This window comes from Dysidea avara, chromosome 3 (assembly GCF_963678975.1).
Source record: "Dysidea avara chromosome 3, odDysAvar1.4, whole genome shotgun sequence".
Taxonomy (NCBI): Eukaryota; Metazoa; Porifera; class Demospongiae; order Dictyoceratida; family Dysideidae; genus Dysidea; species Dysidea avara.
The window spans coordinates 18,169,858-18,193,108 of NC_089274.1; the positions used below are offsets into that span (position 1 = coordinate 18,169,858).

Genomic DNA, 23,251 nt, shown 5'->3' on the forward strand with positions numbered 1-23,251 from the left:
TACTGTTTAGCACCAGGCTTAGTTCCATGGACTGCATTTCCTAGTATTCTGTCTTGTAGTGTGGACCTGGGTACTGCGTGCTTTTCTGCAGCTCTTTTCACACTCATTCTTTCTTAACAGCATCTATGGCTGCCCTCATTTGGCTATCAATCCACTTCTTTCTTCTTGCTTTATATGAAGTGAGTGTAATAAAGCAGGTGCCGACTGTGAATGGCGCAAGCGACGTTTCCTTCTGCAATCAGTTTTATGCATTGTCTATATAGTAAAAATACACGTAAACATAAATAGAAAAAGTTTAACATACACTGTGAAGGTTAATTCCGATGGATTCAGCATACACGAGGTGGCGCGGGTGATACCTAACTCAGTGAACTGCTGTAAAATCACGAATATTACTGTGACGATAATTCATGCACTTTTTGCTGATAATGGATGAAGCTGATAATTCATAACTTACGCTACTCGGAAAAGGGGTTTAGTTTATTAGAATCCTTAATAAAATGTGAGTCACATGATATGCATAGTGACTAAGGAAAAGGAGAGGAAAGACCCTTATATGGCAAATTTACACATCCAGGTACGATTAACCTTGCTTTTCATATGTTTTGTGATATATCTTTGTAAAATAGCCAAAATTCAAATGGTTTTTTTATCAGTACACTTCAACAAATAGAATAAGACCAAGTTTAGTGAATTTGGCTGAGGGAAACATGGTGCACTTTTGAGGTTTGCGTACTGATTATCCCAATAGAAAATTGTATGAAACACACATTATGGCAGAGTCTGCAGCGAATATCTGCCACTATAAAACATTACAGTAAAAGTTCAGATGCCATTGTATAGAGGAATTCAAGGGCTTTGTTTTTATGTACGTATGATGTGTTGGACAAATTATGGATTCTAATGGGTGCACTTTTGAATTTTTGAATATAATGTAAATACATGAATATAATGTAAATACATGTATTTCCATAGGGAAAAGAATAATGGCTGTTGACGAGATTTTGTTTGAGTTATGAAAAGAACATAGAGTAGATTTAATGTATATAATCGACATTAAAACTCAGGGCTTTAAGTAATTTCTAATCTAATCCAAAACAGCCAAGCTGTAAAAAAAAGAGTGCAGCCCTCAGAAAGGCTATGGTAAAAAAAAGATGTGAAATCAAAGGTGGCGGCCAAGAAATGGCTGTGATGGTAGGTTAATGGTAAAAATTTTAATAACAACAATTCAGGTGAATTTTGTGCCAAGATCAAGCGGCACCAAATTCACCTGAATTGTTGTTATTAAAATTTTTACCGTTAACCTACCATCACAGCCATTTCTTGGCCGCCACCTTGGATTTCACATCTGTTTTCACCGTAGCCTTTCTGAAGGCCGCACTCTTTTTTTTACAGCTCGGCTGTTTTGGATTAGATTTCACTTCTTTTTGTATTTGTATACCCCAAAGCCGGCCTATGGCCAGCTTTAGGGCTTTTAACCTATCATTTTTTCTTTACCACAGGAAAAAGAACAAGATGAAGCAGATTTTAAATACTTTAACTATTTCAGATTTTATCAGTAAATGTACAAATTACTATAATACAAATACACACATTTTATTAAATGTCAATTATTTTCTATAGATAACTTGTTTGCAGCTGATCTCTCTACTGGTGACTTGAAATGTAGCTGAACTCTCTACAGGGTGATTTTGTTTGTAGCTGAACTCTCTACAAGGTGATTTGTTTCTTACTGATACACTATCTCTGCAGGGTTACTTTGTCTGGCTTATCTCTCTAAAGGGTGATTTGTTTTTGTAGCTGAACTCTCTACAGGATGATCCTTCTAGCTGATCTCTCTACAGGATGACTTGTTTGTAGCTGAACTATCATGCAGGGTGATTTCTTTGTAGCTGAACTCTCTACAAGGTGATCCTTCTAGCTGATCTCTCTACAGGATGACTTGTTTCTAGCTGAACTCTCTACAGGGTGACTTGTTTCTAGCTGAGCTCTCTACAGGTGATTTGTTTGCAGCTGAACTCTCTTACATGGTGGTTTCTTTGTAGCTGAACTCTCTACAAGGTGACTTCTTCTATAACTGATCTCTCTACAGGATGACTTGTTTCTAACTGAACTCTCTACAGGGTGATCTGTTTATAGCTGAACTTTCTACTGGGTGATTTGTTTGTAGCTGAACTCTCTACATGATGGTTTCTTTGTACCTGAACTCTCTACAAGGTAACTTCTTCTAGCTGATCTCTCTACAGGGCAATTTGTTTGTAGCTGAACTCTCTACAGGATGATTTGTTTGCAGCTGAACTCTCTACATGGTAGTTTCTTTGTAGCTGAACTCTCTACAATGTAACTTCTTCTAGTTGAACTCTCTACAGGGTGACTTGTTTCTAGCTACATGATGGTTTCTTTGTAGCTGAACTCTCTATTAGGTACCTTCTTCTAGCTGATCTGACTACAGGGTGACTTGTTTGTAGCTGAATTCCCTACCGAATAACTTGCAATGTAATATAATTGAGTAAATTATAAACGCAGCTGAATGCTCTATTAGGGTGACTGTTCTATTAGAGTATTTCAATCTCGCATTTGCTACACGTAGTTGGCTTTCGAATCATAACTCAGTGGTCTGTAATCCGATTCTTCTGTACTACTGCAAGGACTTTCTATGATGATTATTCCAGATACATACATTTGTATTAAAAGTATAACTAAGCCTTCAGCAAAGTTTAAATAATCACCAATCGAAAGTGTGCTTGACGTTTAGTATATTTAGCTGGTCTGCCTCACTCTTCCCCGCTATTCCGGGCATGTAAATCGCTCTTGAATATATATAGAGGATCACGTGTGCAGTAAGTTTGTCGGTGGAATCAATGTGTTGCACTCTACAAACACCTTATAAGCTTGTATTCGAGCCCAAAAATCGTCTAAGAAGGTATTATGATACACAATAAGCCTCCTATGCTTGCTCTCATCATACTATCCATACTCCCATGGAATTAAAGAAAGGAAAGAGGATGCCACTAGCGTGTCCTCATGGAGAATCAAGCAGGAAATAAGACACCTTTGTACTCATTTCTTTCGTTTGTCACAAGAAGCACAAGATAAATTAGTCTGGCTGTTGCTAAACAGTTTTAATCACTTCATTTTAGTCTTGGTATAGACCTTATTCATTTAGAACAGTAAGCGCCCCCTGATGTCATGCGAAGCCACACAAGGATCCATATTTACCATGGTGATAGCTTTTCGGACGCCATTTTGAGTTCTAAAACTGGGCAAGCACAACGGTTGCTATCATGTTACCAAGAGTTAATAATAGTAGGTCCCTACTATTATTAACTCTTGATGTTACCATAGTTATGGTACTGCAAATGGCAAATTTGGTGGAGAATTGTGATGTTACTATGGTTTTGGTACTGCAAATGGCAAATATTGGCGGACAACTCCTTCGCAACGAGTTATAAGCGCTATGAAATTAATTCAGTGAATAAGGTCTATTAGAAAATGGTTACGGTATAGTCACGGGCAATCATTCAAAATTTTGAATGCCTATCGATACTTTTTGAGAAGCCCATAAAACCAGTCTAGCAGTGTGAAAAGTTTTAAATGAAGGTGAAGCCCTTCATATTTAATGTTTTTATGTAGCTACAGTGTAGTTTGAGGCAGGTGGAACACTACAATTTGTTGTAACACAAGTAAGCCAGCCCGTACATCGCTCAGCTCCAGCTGTCACTACCATGTTTTTCCGCCGCCAAATACAGCAAAAGCTGTAGGCTCTATTGGCTTTTCTGGGGCATAGTGATACTGTATATTAAATTTGTTAGGTCCTGTGGAAGCGTTTTTGGCATGTTTCTCCCCAGTGACTCGGATACAAGCCTTCAAAGAGCTTGTTTCACCCGAAAAACTACTAAAAGTTCGATAAAACGTCTATACTACCAGTAACTTAAAAATCGCTTCCACAGGACCTAGATATTTTAGTTGTTTAGCCACTTGTGTTGAAATTATAAGGATTCAGTAATCTGTTAGTCTGGTTTTTGGCGGCGCGTTTTTATAAAACATCGCTCTATTGTAGACCACACACCCAAGAACAGTCGTTGTTCTGTAGTAAAAACAAACAAGCACAAATAGTTGTATCGTTAACACAACACAGTTGTTGAAATTATTTATCCCTGCTTGGTTTAAAGCAGGTTTTGTAATTTGTTCCGCCCACGCATTTAAAACTATTCCGTAACCTTACAGGTTTTTGCAATTGAATTCGGCGACTTTGCAATTGAATTCGTCCCGTTTGCAATTGAGTTCGTCGCTTTTGCAATTGAATTCGTCCCGTTTGCAATTGAATTCGTCCCGTTTGCAATTGAATTCGTCGCTTTTGCAATTGAATTCGTCGCTTTTGCAGTTAAATTCGTCCATAATAAGAATGGCAGCTGGAGCAAACATGAAAACATGATGTAGCAGCTGCTACAAGAACTTGTTCAAGTACAACAGTAGTAAACAACTCTTTATAAGGCAATAATTCTTCCTCTACAGCCTCTCCAACAACATTCCAAACTCTACTGCGCCATTCGCGATGGGTGTGGTCACTCGCGAGCAAGCTAATTAACTTGTCGGACAGCTATCAGCTTCGCGTACTACCAGCTTCAATTACCTTCTAGTGTCTCAAGTGTAACTCTCCAAGGCATAAATAGTTCATCTCTTAATGAACGGGTTGGTTTCTTGGAGCCGTTTTGTTTATGACGAATTGTAATGCAAACGCGACGAATTCAATTGCAATACCGACTAATTCAACTGCAAAAGCGACGAATTCAATTGCAAAACCGACGAATTCAATTGCAAACGGGACGAATTCAATTGCAATACCGACGAATTCAATTGCAATACCGACGAATTCAATTGCAAAGGCGACGAATTCAATTGCAAAAACCTGTAAAAGACCGGTATTGGAAATGGAGTTCGCGCGCTGAAACACTCCGTGTTACCGGAAGTGTGGAGGTCAAGCTTCAGGAAAGACCGAATACACGGCTATTTTATGTGTTGGCGAAGGAATGAAAGGGTTCATTACTTAGCCTTAGGTGCACAATTTCATTGGGAAGCCAGTCGATTCGAGTACATATGGGAAACCAGCCGCGCTACACAACCAGGAAGATTAATGACTGAACATTGTCACCAACTGTGCGTTCTAATAGAATAGAGTATGTTGTATTAAGAGTCACTTCATTACACCTCTGACTAAATGAACGGTCTCGATGACTGTTTCGGAAAATTGGTCCTAGTCAATTCATGCACTATCCTAATATTAGTAACAATAGTATAGTTTATCACACAGGCATACACAACCACAAACACACTTCCCACAAGGGGAGTCATAACAATCTAATTATGGAGAAGACATTTTCTTCTGACAACTGCAGTTGCTATCCAAATCATTACTGAACATCTTAGTCCATCTCCATTAAGTACACACCACAGAATCAATCAAGCTGATGATGACTTAACGTTATATCCTTTCCTTGCTGACACTTCTCCATGTACTTGCTGACACAAGCACAATCATATACTGCATTAAATGTAATACACAATTATTCACTAAATACAATAATGAGTTGATTAATAAATACACAAGAACACAACACGTACTTTGTATGGTATTTGTAGTGTACTACGTCAGCATAATAGTGTGAGGGACCGTATGTAAGTCATGCACCACAATAAGTGATGCGGTTATCACTTCTACGTGATACGGGCCTTCAAAATGCGTAAATTTACAGATGGTGCCTAGTGTCCTCAGGTCCTGTTTGATGGGGTAAAATATGTGATGTCATGGCACTGTATGGTTTGCTTTCTTTTTGGCTTGTTATTATCAATTTTTGAAAACCGTTGCACAAGGCCAGTTACGAGTGGCGATGTAAAAAGTGTGGACTTACAGTCCCTTACACTACTACATATTCAAACATAGTTGAAAATTAACCCGGCAAACTAACAACTAACTATTTACTGTACAACCAATGGAGCTAAAGCTTTTACCACCCAGACAGGGTCAGCACTACTTTACTTTAATTTCTCTTGGTGCACAGCTTTATTCACCCAGGCTTTCGAAGGCTGGAACCCTTTTCACAGCTCAAGTTTTTTTGTGCAGTACAACTATACAACAAAAATATAAAACCAGTGATCAGCTTAGGCCATGACAAATTAATTTTATGTTTCATGGATGCGGATGCAGTGGGTCAATGTTTTGGCAAACTCAAAAATAAAATATTATGCAAGCAGTAACAGGTGCAGTAGCCAAGGGGAAGGAAATGGAGCTCCGTCACTTTATTATGGAAGGACTTCAGCATTTGCACCTGTCAAGATTGAGATACTCTAATAAAGCAGTCATATAACTCTAACAAAACCTGCCGCCTCACTACTAGAGGGCAAACAATCCGTGAAACACATGGTATGACCTTAGTATACTAAATTACTGTGAACACGATAGTGCCACAAATTTTCAGAACAATGGCAAACAAATGTACCAAATGATCAGCACTTCAACATTCACAACAGTGCAACTATTCCTTACCCTTCTTATTTGTGCATATTTACAGTAGTAACGATGGTACACTAACCAAATAATCGTTGTCACCTTCAAATTTACACCAGGTTGGTTACAATGAAATTTTGAACTAACAACTTAACATGATTAATACTCATTACCTCACATCCTTAGATATTGTGGCACCATTAAAACTAAACTTGTATCTAGAAGAATGACTCACATTTAGGGCCCATACACAAGGAAGCAAAGATTGTTGGCATGAAACTAATGGATGGTCCGTTGTTCTTAATCTACTACAGATACCAACTCAAAATATAGCCTAAGTGATGTATTTTATCACAGACAATCACCTTGGCGACTCAAAACGATCAAAAGATGCTTGTCTGGTTAGTTTCACGCCCATTTGTGAAACAGGCAAAAAGATACCACTGGCTAAAATTTGGCACAAGTCGCAAATTTGTTACAATAACACCTCTAAACTCACAGCACAGTATCACTATTAAATAGCACGTCAATACAGCATAAATTCATGACATAAATCACTTTAGAATTTTCCAGAGAAAGAGAGAGGAAGCAAAAATGGCGTATTTTTTTCAAAACGTGAATATGCACTTTTTTTGTACAAAAACTAGACTAGCACGTACCGCATGTTATAATATGACTAACCACGTCAATAACTCATCAGTTTTCAGATTCTTGAGTGACTTTTCAGCGTCCAAAGGTAATTATTTTTCCCTAGCGCGGATAACAGGGATTGTTTCAAGAGTGCCTACATCATAACTACAGTGTGTATTGGGTCCGCGAAAACCGTTTCCAATCCAGGTGTTATCGCAGATTGCACATCTGTAGTCACCGATGTCTATGGTGTCACGTGAAAATGGGCCAATGAGAACAAAATTTGAATGGAAGTCCTCACATTTGATTGGCTATTTGGTCGAATCCAAAAAAAATATATGACAACGGATGCACAATCCGCGATACTGAGGATTTCCAAATCTTTGCAACACGTCTGAAACGCAAAGCGGAAAAACGTGATCCAGTACGTCACTTCCTGCCTCTTACCCAATCAACGGTTTAGACCCTTTAGACCGGACCAACGGTTGTGATTCAACCAAGTCGCTTGTTGATAGATTTTATACTCGTGTGTCAGTGTTTCACTGGTCGCATGGCGTGTTATAGGAATTTTAAATTTCATGTGATAGACATGCACGTGAACGCATTGCGCTTTAGTGTTGCAAAGATTTGGAAATCCTCAGTATAATATCTATGGAAATATTCAATAGATGAATTTCATAATAAGTCACGTGCCGCCCAGACGGGGCATGGCTACTAACGGAAGTGATTCGCATAGTGAGACAGGCGAGAATAGCTATGATAGAGTTGAAGCTATTGATGATAAATGGACGGTAGAAGATTTAAAAGAATATTTACGAAGACGTGGAGGGAGAGTAAGCAGTATAAAGGCTGCTTTAATAGAAAGGTTTGCCTTAGTTACGCTCGCGAAGCACGAACTTAATTGAGTTTATAATAGTTGATAGGCAAATTACTAAACTAGATATTGTCAAGACTGGTGTAAAGTAATTTATAAAGCGCCCTATCTAATAGAACCCATTTTTTTACGACTCAAAAATACTCTAATTGAACGGTCACTATGTAGCTACTAGCTATACTGTACTAATTGTCACAGTGTGTATAATATTTAATTTATGTTGGTAGGGCTAAGTTTTACCAGGAGAACAGTGAGGCAGGCGGAAAAGGGAAGAGCTACAGCTGTAAATCTAGTGACAACCCATGTATCATAAGGTCTTGGTCAGCAAGTGGATGGCAGGATTCTCCTGAGTGTTTCCCTGTAATTTCATCAACAGTCATACTACGTCACCTGCTGAAGACCGGGAAACAGATTCCCGGTTCAGAGGATACAGTTGTGGTGCAGAAACCCCTAAAAAGAGGCTATGAGTTTTTCTTTTGGGGTTACATTCACCAAGTTGAACTCCAACATTGTGGTGGAATTTGGTTTATTCAGTCATACTGTTGGGCTTCACAACACAAAAGCACAAAGTACCAGCAGAAATTAACACTTGTTAATAGGGATGACCAGCTTGTTGTCGATTATGCACCCTGTGTTCCCTGCCCTGCTGGAACTAATGGTGGACTGTGCCAACACATATTTGCTCTCTTATTAGTACTTGAAAGATACTCCCCAAAGCCAGCAGAAAGTGAAAGTAATTTACCCGGACCTCAATCTTGCACATCAGAAAAGAAAACTTGGGGACATAGAAAAAGAGATGTTACACCAAAGACAGTGATGAATACCACAGTTGAAAGTGCCAAAGAAAGTGAAGAACGTAGAAAGTTACCACTGAAGTGCACACTATATGAAGCAAGAAGTGATGTGGCTAAGAATACGAGTGGAGCTGATATAATTACCTTTAAAAGATTATTGCATGGTGAATGTCGTCTTTTCAGTGTTCTACCAGATGATTGTGCTGAAATAGAGTATGTTGAAACTTCTTATGGAACAGCACCAAAAGGAAGTTTGTTGTCATATCAGTTGTCACTGAAAAGAAAACCAGAAAATCAAACATGCAGGATATCTAAGAAACAAAAGCCAACATTATCACTTCCTCCAGAGACCATAGCTTTGTACAAACGTCGACAAGAAGAGGGTTATGATATTCCTGATTCACAGTATAATGCATGGCTTGAAGCACAACTTCGAAATGATGCTAGCGATAGTGGCACTATAGTTCAGAAACTCCCCCTTAGAAAACATGTCAGTGGTACGCTCACCCCTACTAAAAGGATTTCACTGGAAGAATCTCAACAAATTGAACAAGCAACAATAAGACAACATACATCTGTGGTGTGGAAGGAGTACCACACAAGAACAATCACTTCCTCTAACTTTAAAATTATTTGCAAGCGTAGAGAAGTTACTGACAACTTCATACGGTGGTTGTTTCACCCCCCAGACATTAGCCACATACCAGCTGTTCAACATGGAAGACAATTTGAACAGATTGCTGCAAATGCTTACAAAGGTTTGAAATCGGCACTGGTGAAGGACTTTAAAATCAGAGAGTGTGGGTTAGTACTACACACAGAATACAGATTTTTAGGAGCTAGTCCTGATCGGTTGGTAGAAGAGAATGACATGTTAGGCTTAGCAGAAATCAAATGTCCTTATTCTGTGTTTAGCAGGTCCATCAAAGAAGCATGCCAACACCCTAATTTCTGTTGTGATATTTCCAATGGTACTCCAAGTTTGAAACATGAACATGAATAATGAATATTACTATCAGATACAGGGACAGTTGGCCATCACTGGTATCGAATGGTGTGATTTTGTAGTATGGCTTGGTGACAAACCAGATCAGATTCATATTCAGCGAATACCCTACGACACCTCATTCTGGGAAACATCAGTATTACCTACCCTACATCAGTTTATTTTAATCATGCTTATACATATCTACAAGTACAGGAACAAAAAAACATAGTACATTAACAACAGCTACAAATACATTATAACTTTTGTAACAAGTGTACTTACAAAGTATGCATGGTTAAATCAATCAATATCTGTTCCATCTTCATTGATTAGTTTCCTGCGGAAATTCGTCAACATACAGCACACCGACCATATTTAGTTGATAGATCCAGTGGTTGTAAGCGGTACAACGCCACGCAGTATATGATAACGTTTCTTCACTTGTCCAATCACACGCTCTATATGAATGCGTACTTTTGCTATAGTTTGAGTCTTCTTCACATAGATAGGTGTAATGCTGTGACTCCCTTGAAAGGAGGAATGTTTAGAAGTAAACCATACTTCACCAATAAGTCTTGAATGTCAAAACCCTTGTCTGCCATAATTGATTTACCTGGAGGAACATCTTTTAACATTTCTACAATGCCACTTTGTATAGTTAGCTGTCTGTCACTAATAGAACCTGTGAATAGTTCACTGACAAAAATAATAGCACCATTAGGTGCCACAGCCAATAATCCTTTCATTGTTGTGTGAGATTTATACGAAGAATAGCACTGTGATTGTAATGAAAGTGATGCTGGTACTTCACACACAATCTCAGTTGCATCAATAATACAAAAAGTGGTTGGATATGTTTCTTTAAATACAGTTGGCATGTACCTTTGCACAGACTCACTAGAAAGCCATACTGGGAGTGACCCTAATCGCAGGTACATATAGTTGATCCAACGGACAAATGTTCTACTTGCAGTAGCTTCACTAATACCAAAACGTGTAGCAAGATCCCGTTCAAGTAGACCCAATCTTAGCCGCATCAAAACCAAGAGAAGCTGATCTTCATAACTAAGTAAAAGTTTTGGGCCAGACCCAATACTTCGTTGAAGATCAGTACTTTGTTCTTTCGACTGAATCTGTTCAGGCTGAAGAAAATTTAAGCATTGTAGAAACTCTTCATTGTTAAATCCAGTATAATATTCTAAATCAGGAATACCTTTCTTGTTACTTCCTTTAAACAACTTTTCTTGTTCCACTAAATTTTCATATGACAAAATTTGTCTAGTGTTTTGGATGACTCTTTAGCTAATCTTGTGGCTAATAGATCTTTTGTTGCTTTCAGTTCACCTTCTAGCCATTGTGTGTATGTGGGTGGCCCATACCTTGGTAGCAGGGTAGTATCTAAGTAAACACGCACAGTAGGCTCTCGTCTGCACTGAGGCAAAGGACGAAAAGAAAACACAGTTGGCACAGCATTTTTCTTCAAACACCTTAACATTTTCCTGCTCCTTGATGGTCTAGTTTATTTATTTTTTATTTATTTATTTGTAATGTACAGGACTCAGAATTGAGTATATGGTACATGTAAACATGCAAGTGATTAGTTAAATAAGTAATTTTCTAAAAGTGCTTTGAATTTGTCCAAGTCTGGTGATGTTGTGCTCCCCTGGCGGTTACAGTCTGTTTCTACAAAATGCTCACTACAAATTACTGTCGTATTTGTGACACAAAATTCTGGTCCTTCAGCTCGCTTAATGGCAGCTATCCATTTCTTTTTCAATGAAATATCTTTAAGAAACATATGAAACAACAAAAATGGAGTCTTACTTCTTCTGTTTTGGCAAAACGGTACACAACAATGATCGTGACTAGGCATTACTGCATTAGATATCACCACAACTGTCAAAGTAATTGTGACCTAGATACAAGCGCCGTTCTTTTTGCCCCGTCTCGCGCATGCGGCTTTATTATGAAATTCATCTATTAACGGTAATAGTTTTCAGTAGCGCTTATATCGTGTCCACCCTCCTCTGGTTCCTAGTGAAGTACAGTGGTGTTCTAGTATTCTATAGGTACTCCCCTGGACTTAAAGCTTAAAGATGAAGAAAAGGAGATATGAGGATAAAATAAAATTTTTGGGGTGTGCCAAAGAGTTGTACTGCTGTGACATTGCTGATCAAGGGGTACGACACCTCTCCAAATCACGTACGCCCTTCAGCTACCAAATCACAAATCAAAAAAATCTCGAGCGGTTTTGCCCACGCAAATAATTAAAACTGCTTGAAAATTACTCTCAAAAACATATTTCTAAACAATACAAGCTCACAGTGATACAATACTAGTTTTAATCATGAATTACTGTCCTTCAGAACACAGTAATAACATCACAAATCACACTACGGCAATCACAAGTTAAGTTTCAAATCAATTTTCAAATTACAAATCAGGTTTCAAATCACAAAATGATTTCAAATCACGTACAGATTTGCAAATGTGTCGAACCCCTTGTTGCTAGTACTGCTTTAGTCTGGCAGCGCCCGCCCCTTCGCTTTTAGAGTAAGGGTCTGGTTACCGTAGTATACTATGGTATACGGTACTTGTGCTACCGGAAGTCAAATGTGGTTTCAAATTGCACATGACGTAATAAATTACCTGTTTTTAAGCCTTTATAACTCGGTGAAGAAAGCACAAAACTTCATATTTCTCAATGTAGGTCTACGGCGTGTGTATCTCGGAGTCTCGCTCTGAGAGTACCAGCTGCTTTCCAACTATTCCGAATTCAGTCACTATGGTTATTGTGTTATTCATGGCACAAACTACACATTTTACGTCACAAATACTTATTTAAACTGGATACTGCGATTTGATTGGCTCTACCACTATAGTGGTAGTAACACAAGTACCCTATACTACAGTTACCAGACCCTTACTGTAAAAGCAAAGGGGCGGGCGCTGCCAGACTAGTACTGCTTAGTCTGGCGCGGCCGCCCCTTCGCAAACAGGAAGGGTCTGGAGACTCTAGCATAGTGTACTTGTGCGAATGGAATGTAATTAGTGGGAGAGACGTGGTTTTCCGTAATTAGATTGCATCATTATCGTTAGTCATTGCGATATTCATATCCAGTGGAGCGCTAAAAAAACTCACCGCTTCTAACTTACAACACTACTTAACGCGTACTCTTTGTACTTTTTAAATATGCCATCCTTATTCCTTCACAATAAATTGTTCAAATTGGACAAGACTCAAGGCAGGCAAACCAGAAACCACAGTTTGCCGCCTATCAAGTTGGCCAAAACGGATATCCATGTCACTAAATGAGCAGGCAAGCGATTTGATTGGACGCACCAGTTTTTGGTAAGTTCGTACAAGTACACAATGCTTTTTTATTTTTTATTTATTTAATCAGGAAAAATAGCATTAGCCAAAAAGGCTGTTTTTCAGCTATGCCCTGGTGCTAGAGTCCCCAGACCCTTCCTGTTTGCGAAGGGGTGGCCGCGCCAGACTAGGTACTGCTCAATACTCAGCCAAGGTAGTCACGGAATCCGGTCTCGTGTTGAATGGACTGATTGGTCAGTTCACTCTGCTGCAATGTATTCAGACGTGAAAAATTAACTGGTTCTAACCATCAACTTGTACAATGGAGAAAACTGAGAGGTTTAGATGGGTTTAAATTTTTGGTAGCTAAATGGCCTGGTATTATCAGCAGTAGCCACAACTGAACATTGGGAGAAGAATCACTTGTTTTTGTCTTCTATTTAGCATTCTCAAAGCTTGTCTTTGATGGCTTGATACCACTGAAGGTCTGCTAAAAAGGAGTATACACGTACTATGGCATTGTACATGCTGATGCATAGCTGGGTTAGATGTGGGTTTGCTGTATAGCTGTTGCCCTCTTTGCTGCCCAGACCAATACTCTCACTATATTATAGCTATGTAATGTACAGTCTGGACAGTGCAAAAACTTTTTAAGATGGATCCTCTGTTGAACTTGATTCTTCACTGACTGAAGCCAATAATACTAGTACTGTTAGTGCCACGTGCAGTAATCTAACAATGATATAGCTACTTACCCTAGCACACTCAAAGTACTTTGCAAGCTTGATGGAGACAGTGATCAGGTATCTAAGACAATAGACTCTGGTGTTATTGCCAACAGAAAACAGATTAACCAGTTGTCCCTGGTCATAAAATAAAACGGTTCATTTGTCATGCTGTGAGACCACAAGTAGCAATGAGCCAATTACTGAACAGGTACATTATGGTGTTGTCCAGACTGCCATAAATCAAGCTAAGATGTCAGTCAAGGGGCAAGAAGAAGTGTTTGTTATACCCTGTACTTGAATTTGTTGACTTCTGTTCAATTTACTATCCATTTTAACTGCACATTATTGTTATTTTTATTGCTGTACGTACTATAGTATGTACTGTATAACTTCAGGATTGTGATGTGTGATAGTCACATGATCAGTGACCGCAGTCATGAGACTATCACATCGAGATAAAGCAGATTCTGAGAATCAGCCATTGAATGTACCAGATTGTTTGGCACCACACATGCAGGTTACACGTAAACAATAATATACATACTCACATACTATATATATATATACTTAACGGAATGGTATAACAGAATCACAATGATTAGCCATACAATACACAAAAAACTATTTTATCCACTACCGAAAAAATCATTCTCTCACACATGATCTGATATACTGTATCACTGTATCAGTAATACAGACTGAGTGATTTTTCCAATGACTTGCTCAACATGAACTCTGACAATGTGTAGCAGTTGGTGCGAAACATCAATCTCCATCTCATTCAGATCAGTCATGTTACTTCCCTCTAGTACACAGAGTAGGAGTTTCACCTCAGCAGTTGCTCCATGAGCAACTATAGTTTGTCATTTATGCCAACTTGCCTCCTTTGATATCTTATTTATAGTAAGGCTTTACAGTACAGCCTGTCCAGTTAATATTCTTTAGAGGTACCTTTTTACTGTGCATTCCACGTTCGTAACTATGCTAGGACCATACCAAAGGAACTTTGTTGCTTCTGTCTCACATGAAAATGTTACAGTGTATTAGAAGGTGTCCATTGGTTCAAAATCCACCTACTCCTCAATCAGTTCTTCATCCACTGAGTTATTGTAAAACTAAAGCATCTTTGGCACATCCCACAGTATTCATTTTATCCTTATATATCTTCTTTTCTTCGTCTTTAAGCTCACGGAAGTACTTAGAATACTAGAATGCCACTGTACTTCACTAGGAACGTTTCTACTCAAAATAGCGATGCGCGCGCCTATGCGAGTTAATGATACGTGACGTGGGGTTGTCACGCCCACTGCATAACCTCTATAGTTTATTATTCATAAAAATCGATCGCATAATTTTGACACAGGTTGGGTTTTGTGTCATATCTCCATGGTCTTTATCCCGATTCCTTTCAAACCACAAAAAGACTCTCCTACAATGGTTGCTCCATCTACATATCAATTTTATTCCTCCAAGGGGTTTACACTGTAGGCGTGACAGACCTTCGACCTTATTTTACGCAAATAATCAATCATAACTCCGTGAATATTCATTGGATTCCTACCTAAGTTGGTACTGAGATCCGCCTTAATGAGCCCTTTACGTGTGCCAAATTTCAGCCCGATCTAAGCATGCATTTGTGTCTTATGGCGGATTTTGCGAAGTGTGCGAAATGAAGAAGAAATTAAAACGAAATTTTGTTCGCTCGTATCTCGGAAATGGCTGGAGCGATTTTCTTCAAATTTGGTATGTAGACTCCCCTAACTGGCCGGCACTTCTCTAGCAAATTTGGTTCCAATCGGATTAGGAATTACAGAGCTACATAGGTGTGAAAATTGCGTTTTCTTTCTTCCTGTTAATATACTCACGGTGTGGCGCGCCGGCTTCTTGGGCTGTACAACACACTACCATGTGTCTTGATAATCTATTTTGATATGTACATGTACTTAGTTTTGGCTATGTTTTGCCTGATATACAACCCTACACCTGAGAACAATACGCAAAGCCAGTCTATATAGAATTGATCTGCTTACTTCGACTGTAATGCGAAAATCGTGGACATTTATTCTTACATGATAAACACACAAAGCCATTGACACACTACTCACAAATTGATGCCTATGCACTGCAACTGAAAAGAAATGAGACACAAAGAAGGACAAAGGTAATGGCTGCATTGTACCTGCCAAATGGCACCTGTTGAGCTAAAGCAACATCTAACAATAAAATATCAAACCTGTAGCATTACCGTTGTACTTGTCTGAAAGCATCAGTGTTGGTTAGTTAGTTAGTTAGTTGTTTAGCTAGTTAGTTAGGTAGGTAGGTAGGTAGTTATTTATTTATTTATTTAGTTAGTTAGTTAGGTAGTTAGTTAGTTAGCTAGCTAGCTAGTTAGTCAGTCAGTCAGTCAGTCAGTAGATCAAACTTCGAAATTTTGTGGCAACTTACCAGAAGTATTTTGAACTACACTGAAAACACATTTGGGCTTAATTATAATTATTAGGAAGTTTATGTAATATTTCCTTTGGTGTCTGAGATTACTATATAGTGCAGTACATAAGCCCTTAAAATTGACATAATTGTTCACTTTTTGATAAAAGCACCAATTTTTTTACAGGGTATATGGAGCGTGCACTAAGTGTTTTAAGAAGGGGAGGCACGTAAAAAGTCCTCAGGAACACCCCTTTTTGCACCCTGACAAGAAAACTATTTGTTACTATTAAAAATCAATCATGTTTCTATCAAGTTAACTGCTGGGCCTAGTATCATAGTAGTACAAAGCATACAGCTGGAACATAATAGCCTATTAGTAATCTATAAAAAAACAAATAGTTTTCTCACCTAGGCAGTAAACAAAATCACTAAAATTTCCATTTGCAGGGATTCTGTTAAAGTTTTGGACCTTCAATGCTGACGATTGTGTAGTACTATATACAAGGATCATCCTGATGTGTATCATTTCTTTATTGAAGGGGTATAACAAAAGTTATTTAATGCTAAAGTCACAGGTGGATAGCTCAACAAAAAACCATGAACTACAGCAGTTCAATTATCAAGCACAGAGCTTGAACAAAAGGTCCCTTGTCCTTATACTGGGCACCATATGAAAGGTAATTAAATTTCTAGTTTAATGAAGGCAGTTGCAAGTTGTTTCAACATCTTGTTCTCAAGTTACAGCGCTTTCAATTCAGTGTAATATAGCATAAGCAAGAAAAGCACACAGATGAGTATTAAGGTATTTCTTAGTGCTGTGATAACACTCAAAATAAGTATAAAGGAGCTGGGTTCCAATGAAGTGAGATTTTGAGCACTAAGAAGTACCTTTTGACGCATCCATGTGCTTTTCTTGCTTATGCTATATTACACTGAATTGAAAACGCTGTAACTTGAGAACAAGATGTTGAAACAACTTGCAACTGCCTTCATTAAACTAAAAATTTAATCACCTTTCATATGGTGCCCAGTGTAAGGACAAGAGACCTTTTCTTCAAGCTCTGTACTTGATAATTGAACTGCTGTAGTTCATGGTTTTTTGTTGAGCTATCCACCTGTGACTTTAGCATTAAATAACTTTTGTTATACCCCTTCAATAAAGAAACAATACACATCAGGATGATCCTTGTACATAGTACTACACAATCGTCAGCATTGAAGGTCCAAAACTTTAACAGAATCCCTGTAAATGGAAATTTTAGTGATTTTGTTTACTGCCTAGGTGAGAAAACTATTTGTTTTTTTATAGATTACTAATAGGCTATTATGTTCCAGCTGTATGCTTTGTACTACTATGATACTAGGCCCAGCAGTTAACTTGATAGAAACATGATTGATTTTTAATAGCAACAAATAGTTTTCTTGTCAGGGTGCAAAAAGGGGTGTTCCTGAGGACTTTTTACGTGCCTCCCCTTCTTAAAACACTTAGTGCATGCTCCATATACTCTGTAAAAAAATTGGTGCTTTTATCAAAAAGTGAACGAATATTTGGCTTAGGCGCTGGACTAATATCCAATAGAAACCTGTGGCGGGGTTACTAAATAGTTAGTAACCTGTGGTCACCATTGTTTATTACATTCATCAAATGCTGCCTGCCTGCCTGCCTGCCTGCCTGCCTGCCTGCCTGCCTGCCTGCCTGCCTGCCTGCCTGCCTGCCTGCCTGCCTGCCTGCCTGCCTGCCTGCCTGCCTGCCTGCCTGCCTGCCTGCCTGCCTGCCTGCCTGCCTGCCTGCCTGCCTGCCTGCCTGCCTGCCTGCCTGCCTGCCTGCCTGCCTGCCTGCCTGCCTGCCTGCCTGCCTGCCTGCCTGCCTGCCTGCCTGCCTGCCTGCCTGCCTGCCTGCCTGCCTGCCTGCCTGCCTGCCTGCCTGCCTGCCTGCCTGCCTGCCTGCCTGCCTGCCTGCCTGCCTGCCTGCCTGCCTGCCTGCCTGCCTGCCTGCCTGCCTGCCTGCCTGCCAGCCAGCCAGCCAAACATAACTCCACAATGAATAAAGCTATAGGCTTGATTTCTTCACTATTCATGTTGCTTTGGCCCAAGACATTCCTCTTCACCAACCGCAGCAGCTCCAGTGCATGCATCATGGACTTAACTTTGTCCTCCTTTGTATCAAATTTCTTTCCCCACTACTGTGTAGGTGTTGATTCATGGTAACGTTAACCCGTGATGGATTTAGTACAGCTGGCTATCATGAAATTGTTCATAATTTCCATACTGTTGCTCGTGTGTAACATTGCATAATGGGGTAGAACAAACTTGAAAATGAAGCAGAATGGCCACATCGCTTTCCAGTAAATCATAGTCAGGGCACACAATTTTTGTAGTGAGTGGATTGATTGCAGAGGTACTTCCCATACTTTTCTTCATTGTAAGGCCATGTATAATGGGTGGAACAAGCCTGATAATGAAGTAGAATGGCCCTTCATGTTTTGTAATTACTTGTCGGGGGCACATTCAATTCTTTTCTAATGGGTCTCTGGTGCCATTCTTTCCTTTGATGATGATGTGATGCAGTGTGAGATAGTTCACTAGTAATGAATTATGTTGTAAACATACAAGTGTAAGGAAAATTTTACATTTGAGGTAGGGATCATAGAAATGAAACAAGGGAGCTCATCTACACCTGCAACTAGCTATACCATTGGGTGTTTAATCCCTGCTTACCAGGCTGTATTACTGGAGTGGGAATCAAATCTGCACTAGTACAGCTACAGGTGTAGATGACCTCCCTTGATGTATTTCAATGAAATCTATACTCAAATAATAATTTTTAATTTCTCCGTACACTGGAGGTGACAGACCCTGATCATGAAGCCATACAAGTGTATTTTAAAAGGCCTTTCGTCTAGGTCTGAGTCAAATACAGGGGTAGGTCATGACGTGTTCAAGCCCACATGCACTGTGAAGTGCTAGTTAAAATATTTTTATTAAACGCAGTGACACTACCTGTTGAAAGTACCAGATCATACATCAACGATCCTGTTGGGATCATCTATAATCACTATTACCGTTGGCTTGAAACCCGTGACTGCCATGCATTGTCATCACTATAAGCCCCATTTCTCCATAACGGCTGGGTTTTTTTGATCGAGAATCACACCATTGGAAACAACAAACAAAGTAGAATATGTATCGCGCCCTGATGTGCCCCTTCCTCTACTTTTTGTACAGAGATTATTGGCTCATGTGAAATTCTTTGAGTGTTTATGCAATATAATTACAAATTCACGTGGGCTTGTCCTACCCCCCTGTGTCAAATATACTCAAAATTTTGCCCCAAAATGTGTTCAGAATTTCCTTAAATTGAGACTAGAGATAAAAAGTATTGTTAAGTTGGAAGTTAGTTGGGATGAAGGAGTCTTTTAGAATATTAAAAAAGAGAATCATCTTAGTATAAAGGGGCTTTGGAAAATAAAACAGAAAGTAATGAAGAATGAAATTTTAAAATTTGCATTTTGTCATTGATAGTTAGTTAGTTATGCTTGCATCATTATGCTCCTAGATTAACAACATTTCTTACAATTATCTTGGAACATTTTAATCAGTGAATGCCTGTTAATATTTCACTACAAAATGACTGTTCTATCAAGCAATGTACAATGCATTTGAGTGAAGTTGCAGCTTTCACTGACTGCTCTATTAGGGAGTATCAATTTATTTTCATGGAATTCAGCTTCACCGTTTGAAATATCCGCCTAATATGCTAGCATTATGCTGGCATAGCATTTCAACCTTTTATACTTTTCATTGTGCTTGCATGTTCGACACAGCAGAGGTGTAACCAGAACCCAGGCCACCCAGGTCCAGGCCTGGGCATCAATAATTTGAGATACTCTAATAGAGCAGTCATAGTATTCAGAAAAGCAGGGTAGCAAGCTACGTATGTGTAGTTATAAATAAGGATATAGTTGGTGGGAGGGCAGCTATTGTCAGCAGGCAGTTACCCTATAGCTAGGCCCTGGCATCACCAAAAGTCTGGCTACTCCCCTATGACACAAGCCTACTTTTGCCTTACAAAGCATTAATTTTTCAATATTACAGGTGAGAATTTTAGTTGCACTTCTGAAGGTGTTAATATTTCACTGTAAAAGTACAGGCATAATAAATACCAATATATCATACATCTATGGCTTCATGCAGTGTAGTCATCTGTGCTTCTTAAGATTACAGCTTATTGACTTGGATGCACACCTCCCTTGATCAGCTTTTGTATCTAATCATTAGTATTCTTAGCTCGTCTTATATAATTTTACATGTCTTAGCTATCTGATGTTTGTCCACAACTTAACCAAGGGTATATATACTGCAGTCAAATCAGGTAGACTGATACATGCAGCTGAAGACCAAGTCTACTTTTTGTAGTATTCTTTGCATGCATATTTTTAAAAATGTGTTATAGGCAGTACTGTAACAAAATAATTGGTCTGGGTGCATGTACCATTCAAAATATGCCTGGTCTAGCTGAACTAACTGGTCAGGCTCAATCAACTGCATGGTAAGCAATTTAATAATAATTGTTCCCTAATCATGGCTGCTGCATGCACTTAGCTAATAATACGGTTACTTGGTCATTTAGGCATTTCACTACCTTTATTTCACGATCATATACATTATTTAGCAGGCTAACTATTGTGCTTAGGATTTGAAGGATTAAATGACTATGACAATACGATACAACAGCGTGGCTAAATCATAATACAATCACGTGTCCTTACAATACATAATGCTCTATATATAGAAACTCCAGTCTCTATAACTATGTAGTTATAATTATGTATATGTTAAAGCATTGTCGCGAGTGCAATATGAAAAATAACGTAGTCGAGATGCTAATAAAGCACGAGGCGAAGCCGAGTGCTTTATTAGCATCAAGGCCAAGCGCTTTATTTTTTGTATAGCACGAGCAAGGCAATGTTTAAATGATTTATGGAACTTTCTAGTCGTGTAGCTTCACCATACACTAGGACTTGTAGTTAACACGCATTGCACGAATTATTATCAGCCTGAATGCACACAAACTGGTTTAACAAAGTAACTCACGCATAGTTCACCATAGTTTGGCATAGTAGACATTCATCATGTATTTGGCAGGTTTTGGTCACAACCCACAATTGATTCTATTGTGACACATGGTGAAGTATTTCCATGATATCTCCAGGACTTGTCCATTTACATTAACAAACGTAACATCAACATTACCTTCTCCCACCCATCATCAAAGCATTTAGGTATGTCTATAAAAGCAATCCAGCAGCCAAACTTGTATTGGCTGGGGTGATTTACCACTCAGTGCGGCGAGGGCTATCAGCCTTCACTGGCTTGGGTGATTAGTCGTACTGGCATGAGCGCCGCAGGCTATTAGCCTGCACTATAACACGTGCTTTATTGCCCACAAAGAGTGCCTCATTGTACCGCAAAGAGTGCTTTATTGTATGATTAAAGCACTCTTTGTGGTGCAATGAAGCACTCTTTGTGGAAATAAAGCACTGTTTGCCCTAAAGTGTACTTTATGAAATTTAAAGTACACTTTTTCCTTTGATCTCTCCCATGCAAAGTTCTATAAGAAATGTGCATGTGTGTGTTATATAAACAGCTTGTACATTTTTATTTTAAATATTGTTCATGGCAGAGACTTGCCAGTTCTACTGGATCAAGATGGAGAATGTGATATGATTATAACAATGATGAAACAGAAGAATATTGAAATGTATGATAATGTACCAAAGTACTTGAAACACTTTGTTGCTTATGGAGAAGCTTTATTCTTCTGTAATGATTGTGGCATTTCGAGTCGATGGTCCTCACACAATGCAACCATTAAAGTTAATCTCATTTCTAAATGTGTCCAACGAAAATACAAGCAAAGATGCAAAAAATGTAGGTACTGGGCCACTCCACAGTTCACAAAAGATCGGTTTGAAAGTGTCATTACTAGAGTCTTGAAATGCTGCAAGAAGAGAAAGGCAATTAGAAGATACTGTAAAGTCATTACTAGTGGTCATACTGGTAGACATCCACGAAGGCTTTGTGAAAGGTGTAAAGCACTAAAAAGACCTTGCAATTACTATAAGCAGTAGTTCATTAAAGTTAACTTATATGGTGTTTGACATTACATGACAGGTATAGTGCTACTTTGTGTATACCACGCGTCCAATTGTACTCCCTGACTGCATATATATGAACTTTAAGAAATTGTTTTATGCACCACAAATTGTTTTATGTTCAGCAGAATTTATATATGTGTCAGACATACTCAAAGTGTGTTTGACACACCAAAAAATGTTGCAATAGACACAGTTTTTCACATGGTGTGTATATTGCGACATTTTTGGTGTGTCACACTTCATTTTTCACAGTGATGGTAGCAATATGCAATCAGGTTATAAGCTATTATGTATTGGTTTATTTATTGGCTTTACAGCATGCACATACAAGTCATGTAATCAATTAGTATATATACACATGCCATGCAGCAACTGGTGCTGGCATCCATGGGTGATTAAGTACAATTGCAGTTATTAAAGTAAATGAAAATGGGATAATTAACTGGAACAGTGTAGCATGGGTACAGAATGTAAAATGTGCAGCTTCTATCAGGATCGAAATTGCTATAGTCAAAACATACTCGATTACTAGTATCCGAATAGGTAGTGAAAGATCTATAGCCGCTAAATGTGTAGTTGTATAAAGTCTTAGATTTTTTTATTTAACTGGTAGTACTATGGTCATCTCCATTTACAATATATATATATATATAACTTATAACACAAAAGATCCATTAATCTTACCTCAAGGTGCTCTTGCAGTACTATGTATGATTTGCAGTGGCAAGCAGGTAGATCTAATATGCAGTCCTGTTATAGCCATGCAAAGGAATGCAGTACATGTTAAGTGTACTTCTGATCATGATGCCTTTTACATTATCATGTTTTAAG

At 38.7% G+C, this 23,251-nt stretch overlaps 1 protein-coding gene across 3 annotated transcripts in view; it reads left to right on the forward strand.

The window, feature by feature from the left end:
* LOC136251801 (uncharacterized) overlaps nucleotides 1-22,557 on the forward strand; it is a 30,401-nt gene extending 7,844 nt beyond the window's left edge. For all 3 annotated transcript variants that reach the window (XM_066044205.1, XM_066044207.1, XM_066044206.1), the window contains one exon: nucleotides 21,946-22,557. The gene's annotated coding sequence lies outside the window, so the exon portion shown is untranslated. The remainder of the gene's footprint in view (nucleotides 1-21,945) is intronic.
* Nucleotides 22,558-23,251: the final 694 nt, after the last annotated feature.